Source organism: Anomaloglossus baeobatrachus, chromosome 1 (genome assembly GCF_048569485.1).
Source record: "Anomaloglossus baeobatrachus isolate aAnoBae1 chromosome 1, aAnoBae1.hap1, whole genome shotgun sequence".
Classification (NCBI taxonomy): Eukaryota; Metazoa; Chordata; class Amphibia; order Anura; family Aromobatidae; genus Anomaloglossus; species Anomaloglossus baeobatrachus.
In genome coordinates, this window is record NC_134353.1 from 714,701,096 (window position 1) to 714,709,126 (window position 8,031).

At 34.5% G+C, this 8,031-nt stretch overlaps 1 long non-coding RNA gene across 1 annotated transcript in view; it reads left to right on the plus strand.

The window, feature by feature from the left end:
* Positions 1–7,607, plus strand: part of LOC142299053 (uncharacterized) — a 33,973-nt gene extending 26,366 nt beyond the window's left edge. Inside the window, exons 2-3 of the long non-coding RNA XR_012752647.1 lie at positions 5,737–5,887; positions 6,010–7,607. This is a non-coding gene — a long non-coding RNA (uncharacterized LOC142299053). The remainder of the gene's footprint in view (positions 1–5,736; positions 5,888–6,009) is intronic.
* The last annotated feature ends 424 nt before the right edge of the window (positions 7,608–8,031 follow it).

Here is an 8,031-nt window from a genome sequence, read left to right on the forward strand (position 1 = left end):
GTCTTCATTGAAAAAAAAATAAAATAAATTTGTCATAAAGCCAAATTGGATATAATTCCACACCAAACTTAAAAAAGGGGGTGGACAAAAGTATTGGCACTGTTTGAAAAATCATCTGATGCTTCTCTAATTTGTGTAATTAACAGCACCTGTAACTTACCTGTGGCACCTACCAGGTGTTGGCAATAACTAAATCACACTTGCAGCCAGTTGACATGGATTAAAGTTGACTCAACCTCTGCCCTTTGTCCTTGTGTGTACCACATTGAGCATGGAGAAAAGAAAGAAGACCAAAGAACTGTCTGAGGACTTGAGAAATCAAATTGTGAGAAAGCATGAGCAATCTCAAAGCTACAAGTCCATCTCCAAAGACCTGAAAGTTCCTGTGTCTATGGTGCGCAGTGTCATCAAGAAGTTTAAAGCCCATGGCACTGTGGCTAACATCCCTAGATGTGGAAGGAAAAGAAAAAATGATGAGAGATTTCAATGCAAGATTGTGATGGTGGATAAAGAACCTCGACTAACATCCAAACAAGTTCAAGATGCCCTGCAGTCCGAGTGGACAACAGTGTAAACACGTACTATCCGTCAGCGTCTGAATGAAAAGGGACTGTATGGTAGGATACCCAGAAAGACCCCACTTCTTAACCCGAGACATAAAAAAGCCAGGCTGGAGTTTGCCAAAACTTACTTGAGAAAGCCTAAACCGTTTTGGAAGAATGTTCTCTGGTCAGATGAGACAAAAGTAGAGCTTTTTGGGGAAAGCCATTAACATAGAGTTTACAGGAAAAAAAAAAGAGGCATTCAAAGAAAAGAACACGGTCCCTACAGTCAAACATGGCGGAGGTTCCCTGATGTTTTGGGGTTGCTTTGCTGCCTCTGGCACAGGACTGCTTGACCATGTGCATGGCATTATGAAGTCTGAAGACCACCAACAAATTTTTGCAGCATAATGTAGGGCCCAGTGTGAGAAAGCTGGGTCTTCCTCAGAGGTCATGGGTCTTCCAGCAGGACAATGACCCAAAACACACTTCAAAAAGCACTAGAAAATGGTTTGAGAGAAAGCACTGGAGACTACTTAAGTGGCCAGCAATGGGTCCAGACCTGAATCCCATAGAACACCTTTGGAGAGATCTCAAAATGGCAGTTTGGAGAAGGCACCCTTCAAATCTCAGGGACCTGGAGCAGTTTGCCAAAGAAGAATGGTCTAAAATTCCAGCAGAGCATTGTAAGAAACTCATTGATGGTTACCGGAAGCTGTTGTTCGCAGTTATTTTGGCTAAAGGTTGTGCAACCAAGTATTAGGCTACGGGTGTCAATACTTTTGTCTGACCCGTTTTTGGAGTTTTGTGTGAAATGATCAATGATTTGATTTTTGTTTCATTCTCTTTTGTGTTTTTTCATTGCAAGCAAAATAAATGAAGATAATAATACCAAAGAATTTGTGATTGCAATAATTTTCAAGAAGAAACTGAGTATTATCTGACAGAATTGCAGGGGTGCCAATACTATTGGCCAGCACTGTACAGATAGTCTGGGTACTTATATTCAGTATTCTGGAATGCTGTATATAAGAGCTCACTGCTGCTGGTTGTAGCTCATAAGGAAAAAACCTGGTGACAGGTTCCCTTTAATAAGGTACAATGTTACAACTATTGGGTATAATAAAATGGAGTATGGTAATCAGAAGTCATTTTTTACATTAAAGAAGAGTATTAGATACAAAGTTACATAATTTAATTATTTTGATAATTTGATGATAGGACAGATATGGAAATCATACGGAATATTGGTAATATTAAGAGTATGTGTTACTGAAAACATAAATTTTACATTCACATAACAAAGGCCTTATTTTTTTATACTGATTATTTTTATTTTTTATTCTAAATTTTTATTCTACGTTTGTATTTTTTTTTCTAATTTTTTAATATCCCAATTAAGAAAACACATCAAAATTTAATAGAATAATGTCTAGTATAAGAATAGTATTTTATAATATATTATTGATAATGAGATTAAACAAGTAAAAGTAAAAGTTTCAATTCCATGAATACCCCCCTCCCCTTAATTCACTGATACATTCATTTTTTTCTGGTTTATGGTTATACATTTTCTTTATATTAGTAGGTTACTAATAAATAATATATATATATATATATATATATATAAAAAATAAATATCTTGATTGTATACTTCATTCCCTAACTATATACCAAATCTGTCAATTTTCCTAACCTTTAATATCACAGTGTACCATAGCAATCAGTAATTCCTGTATCATTATTGTTATCATCAGAGGATTAATATAATTGATATTTAAAATAATAAAACAAATTATAAAAATAAATATAATATAACACCTAACAAATGTGATATAACACCTAATAAATAAAATTTGAGAAGAAATGAAAAACACATTGACACCTATGGGTTGAAAAGATAGTTACATAAATGCCATAAAAATGTTATTACATGAAAAGTGTTATATCATATTTATTTTTGTAATTTGTTTTATTATTTTAAATATCAATTATATTAATCCTCTGATGATAACAATAATGATACAGGAATTACTGATTGCTATGGTACACTGTGATATTAAAGGTTAGGAAAATTGACAGATTTGGTATATAGTTAGGGAATGAAGTATACAATCAAGATACCAGAATTTTGCTAAAAGATTTCAATATGTAATAAAGACTTATACTATTCCTAAATCCAAGTGACTCTACAAAAAGTTGCAAGAAGGAAAAAGCCGATATCTAGAAATATCAAAGGTAAAGTCCTAAATAAGACTGTGTTAATTACAATAGAGACTCACGACTGGATGATGATTCTATGATGCCAAGATGGACAATGTTATTATAAAGTTTCAGTGATTTTTACTACCTGCAAAACTTCACAATACAGTATTGTCAGCAATCTGCAACCCTGACATGTTCTGTGCATAAGACCTATTCTATTGTTATAGCTGCTCCCGAGAGCGAAAAAGTGTCAAAATTAACCCCTGGTATGCTGACCAAAGATGTCAAAACACTTGTTCCAGAACTGACATCAGGCAGCTTGGAGAATTCCAGAAATATCCAAGGCAACCAATGTAATTTCAACTGACACAGCAAAGATATCAGAAACTACAGTATGTTTCATTTTTAGATTTCGCTTTCTTATCAATATTTGATTTATGGACTTTGATTAAAATATAGACTTTGCAATAAAGAATACAGATTGTGGACTGAACAATAATGAATGCAATAATGGACTGTGTCAAATCTATATGCACTCATCTATTTCAAAGAAGTTAACTAAAGACTGTTTCTGCTGGAAAGAATCAACAGACATCAGATGAAGATCAGAAGACACCAAGTGATAACCAGAGGATACCAGATGATGATCAAATCCTTTAGCATTGTTTTAGATTTAGGGAAGTATAATTATGAGTTTCATATGAATATCAGTCACAGCTTACCATAACACAAATCCACATTATTATATTACTGAACGTATAATAATGTTAAATTGATCATGATTATTATTATTATTGACATTTAAACGCTATTGCCAAAGATGAAGAAAAGAAGAAAGAAGACCAATTAGCCAAATGATGAATTTATCTATTTTGAGGGCTCCATTCAATATATGTCACCCACAAACAGGGGGAATGTAAAATCCTAAATTTCATAATTAATCAACTTTACATAGATATTTACTGATTATATATATATATATATATATATATAGATATATTATATATATATATATATATATATATATATATCTGTATGTGTAACTTTGGTAAAGGATTGCATCATGCAAGTCGGAGAGCTTCTTTTCTCGGAAAAATCAGATGTCAAGCTAAACATATAAATAACCCATCACATGACACTCAGGGGGGGCTCACTCACTGGAGAGACGTGCGGTCTGCAGTTCTAGCATGTCACATTATGACAAAGCAAAGATGGGTGAGAAAGACACTAAACTTCTGCTGATTTAGTAGAGAAATGAACTACTTTGCTGCATATACTTACTGTACATATTTTATGTTTTGTTACTATAATACTTTTTGGAAGACAATCCATTAAACCATTCTATATGTTTTTATAAATAATTATCAGCATACTTTGATTGGAATTTCACATCTGGTGAACAAGTCCTTGAACTTAAAAAAAATATACTTAAGAAAGTATATTTAACACTCTTTGGCCCACTTTCCAAAGGGAGGGGATAATGCTCTGTTCAGCATGTGACAGTACATGTTGGAATTCATGGTTCCCTCAATGAGCTTCCCAAAGCTATCAGCTACTCATGCAGCCTCAAATCATGGCACTCCTACCACCATGCATGACTGTAGGCAAGACACATTTGTCTTTGTACGTCTTACCTGGTTGCTGCCACACACACCTGATACCATCAAAATAAATTTACTTTGATCTCATCAGACCAGAGGGCTTAGTTTCAGTAATCCATGTCCTTAGTCTGATTGTCTTCAGCAAATGTTTTGCAGGTTTTCTAGTGCATCAAAGATTTTCTATAGAAGAGTCTTCCTTCTGGGACAACAGCCATGCAGACCAATTTGATGCAGTGTGCACCATATTGTAAGAGCATTGACAGGCTGACTCCCAACCCCTTTAACCTATTCAGAAATACTGGCAGCACTCATATTTTGAAAAGACAACTTTTGGATATGATGCTGAGCACATGGACTCAACTTCTTTGGTTGACCACGTTGAGGCATGTTCTGAGTGAAACTTGCCTCGTTAAACCACTGTATGTTCTTGGCCACCATGTTGCACCTCAGTTTCAGGGTGTTGGCAATCTTCTTATTAGCTAGGCCATCTTAATGTAGCAAAACAATTCTTAGAGAATTCTTTGCCATAAGGTGCCATGATTATCTTCCATTGATCAGTCTTAGGCCCCCTTCACACGCACGTGTCTCCGGTACGTGTTTGGTCCGTTTCCATATGTACCGGAGACACACGTACTCCAATGTTATTCAATGTTTGGAGTTACATGTGCGTTTTTCCATATGGTCCATGTGTCCGTGTGCGTGATACGTATGTGTATCCGTATTACACGGATGCATGTCTGTTTTCTGCACGGAACACGCACACACGCACCCAATGAAAGTCTATGGGTCCGTGAGCACACGTACATGACACGGCTGCATCTCCGTGTTGTCCGTGTCCGTTTTTTAAACAATTATGGCAATGATTTTTACATTTTGAACCAGGTGGCTGTAATTTGATAAGTGATGTTGCAAAACACATTGTGCTGCCAGGACACAGTGAGGAAAGGAGTGTTAGGCTAGTTGTCTGCAGTATTCTTGTTATCATTTGGATTTTATCCTTTAAACACCATGGGTCCACGTGTGGATACACAACATTTAATTTCTGTAGTGGAGGGACACCCAGAATTATGGGACACTAGGACAGAAGGCTACCGGGACCGGGCAATTGTCGAGCGCACATGGAAGGTGGTAGCAGCCGAGCTATACCCAAACAATGGATGGGATCGTTGTTCACTGGGGAAAAGAGCAATTGTTTTTGTGGTTTTTATGTTAAAATTTAGTTGTTTTTGCTTATTTGAAATGAAAATGAAAAAAAATGTTGGTGGTGGTAGATTTTGTGTATTATTCATTAATTTTTTTTTTATTTTTTTTTTTCACTTATATTTTCCATCACTGATTTCTATACCATTATATTGTGGACCACTTCTCAACTATTTTTATGGACTAAGTTGATTTGGTTAAACCGAGATGGAGATCTGCCCGGGACCAGTATAGGCGGGAATTTAATCCTATTCCGTCAACATCAGCAAACACGCGGAAGAGGAAATATGTCTATTTTGAAAACTTAGAATTTCTTCGTCCTATAATGGAGGTTACTCAGTAAGTATTGAAATTTTAAACACATTTTTTACAAAAATTGTTTTATGTATTATGTTGGACTATCAAATGGATTTTTTTTGAGTACATTTTCTAATTTGGTAAAATTTATTTAATTTTTCCAGAACTGATGATAACTTTGAAGATTTGGATGTCATGCCATCAGCAGCACAATCTGCTACAGCGACTTCAGCATCCGAGGTGGACCCGCCACTTCCAAACGTCACAGAAAGCAAGAACGCACAAAATATTAATACAGATCAGGTATCAAGCGATCCAGGTGCAGAGTCCACAACTAATCAGACACACATCACAACACAACCCACTTCTACTAATGTATCACCATCTACCATTTCAAATTCTGTGCCACATTTAAATACAAACACATATCAGGCACGTAGGCTAAGACGGCCAGAGGATATCAGGTCACTGCCTGAAATAATAGATACACGAGTAATGGCAATAATGAACTCATTATTGCCAGAAAGTGATAGAGAGAGATTCTGCAGATCCCTTGCACCATGTATGGCTAAAGTACATTCGGACCACCAGGAACGCTTAAGAGCTGCAATACTTACTTTAATTTCAGCATGTCAAACAACTCCTCTGCCCAACCAAGTCCTATTAGCCATAGACCAATGGCGTATTAACTATAATGCTTTTACCCTGGTTGTTTCAGCACCACTTAGCCCAAAATCTGGCAAACCAGCCATCTACTTCTATTGTACCCAACATTGCCAACCAAACTGCTCAAATTAGTGACGCACAAAACATCAGTAATAGACCCCTGACATCTATTACAACTATGGTGTCTGGCCAAAGTAACAATATGATGACTCATATATCTCAACCTCCAAGCCAAATTTTCCCACTAAATTACCTTCACCATCCAACACAAGCACAAACATACATTAATCCCACAAACATTCAACCCAGACAGACAGCAAGCCAAATATCTACATACACACAGTCTTTTTTTTTTTTGACAAAATGCTTCACAACCATTCCTACAGGGACAACAATTTCCCACAAATATCTCATACACACAACAGCCACAAATTCAAACACCACTAATGTTTGCACAAACAATGATACAACCCATGAATGCGTCATCTTCACACATGTTACAAACAACATCAGCTCAGCATCCCAATGTAGCCACATGCGTCAATAAGACTCAAACCACTACATTTGTGTCCCAAACAATCTCAGAACCTGAATCTAATAATACTTCGACACAGGAGACAGTTGCAAGTCTTGATGACTTAATAGATTAGGTCCATATGTGTCACATCTCTCATTATTTTGTTAATTTTTAAACAAAAACATCTTGTAAACATACTTTTTCTCAAAAATTGGTTTTATTTTGTTAATTAAAAACCTTATATGCAAAAAACAAAGGAATTTATTTGTTTACAGCATAATATGGGTATTAATATTGTAATATGTGTAATTACTGTTGTGTTACAAATCCTTTACATTGTTGGAAATAAAGGAATATCACAATTTTTTTCATTATAAAATTTTTTTGACTAATGAATGATGTTGTTGTTAATGTAAGCTAATGATGTGTGCCTTTTTATTTCCCCATTAAACTTGTCATATATATTGCAATAGTAATGTGAGTGAAAATATATGATTGGCTATTTTTTTTTTAAAAACAATTTTTGAAGAAATTTATATTATGCTTGTCAACAATTTTGACAAAATTGAAAAAAAATCTGTGTGAATTTTCTTTTTTTATTTTTAATATTGTAATGAATGTCAATATGTAACATAAAGTGTTAGTGTGATATTTTTAAAAAGTGCATATTACAAATATGTTACTGCATAATAAAAATTTAGAAAAAAAATATTTGTTTTGACTTACAATAAAGGAAAAATTAAAGTTGCATCAAACTATTGGAGTCTATATTTATTTAAATTTTTTTTTTAGAATTTTTTTTTTTAATTTAAATTTAAAAAAAATTAAACAAAAAAAGGGGTTATGTTGTTTTACAAAATGATTTTCAAAAAATATTGATTTACACATTCCAAACAAATAGTTTCGTAACACTTCTTTACTATTTGGCACATGAAACAAATAAACATTGAATATATGTCACCGCAATGTACACAATGATTATTTTTTTGTACAAAAAAAAAAA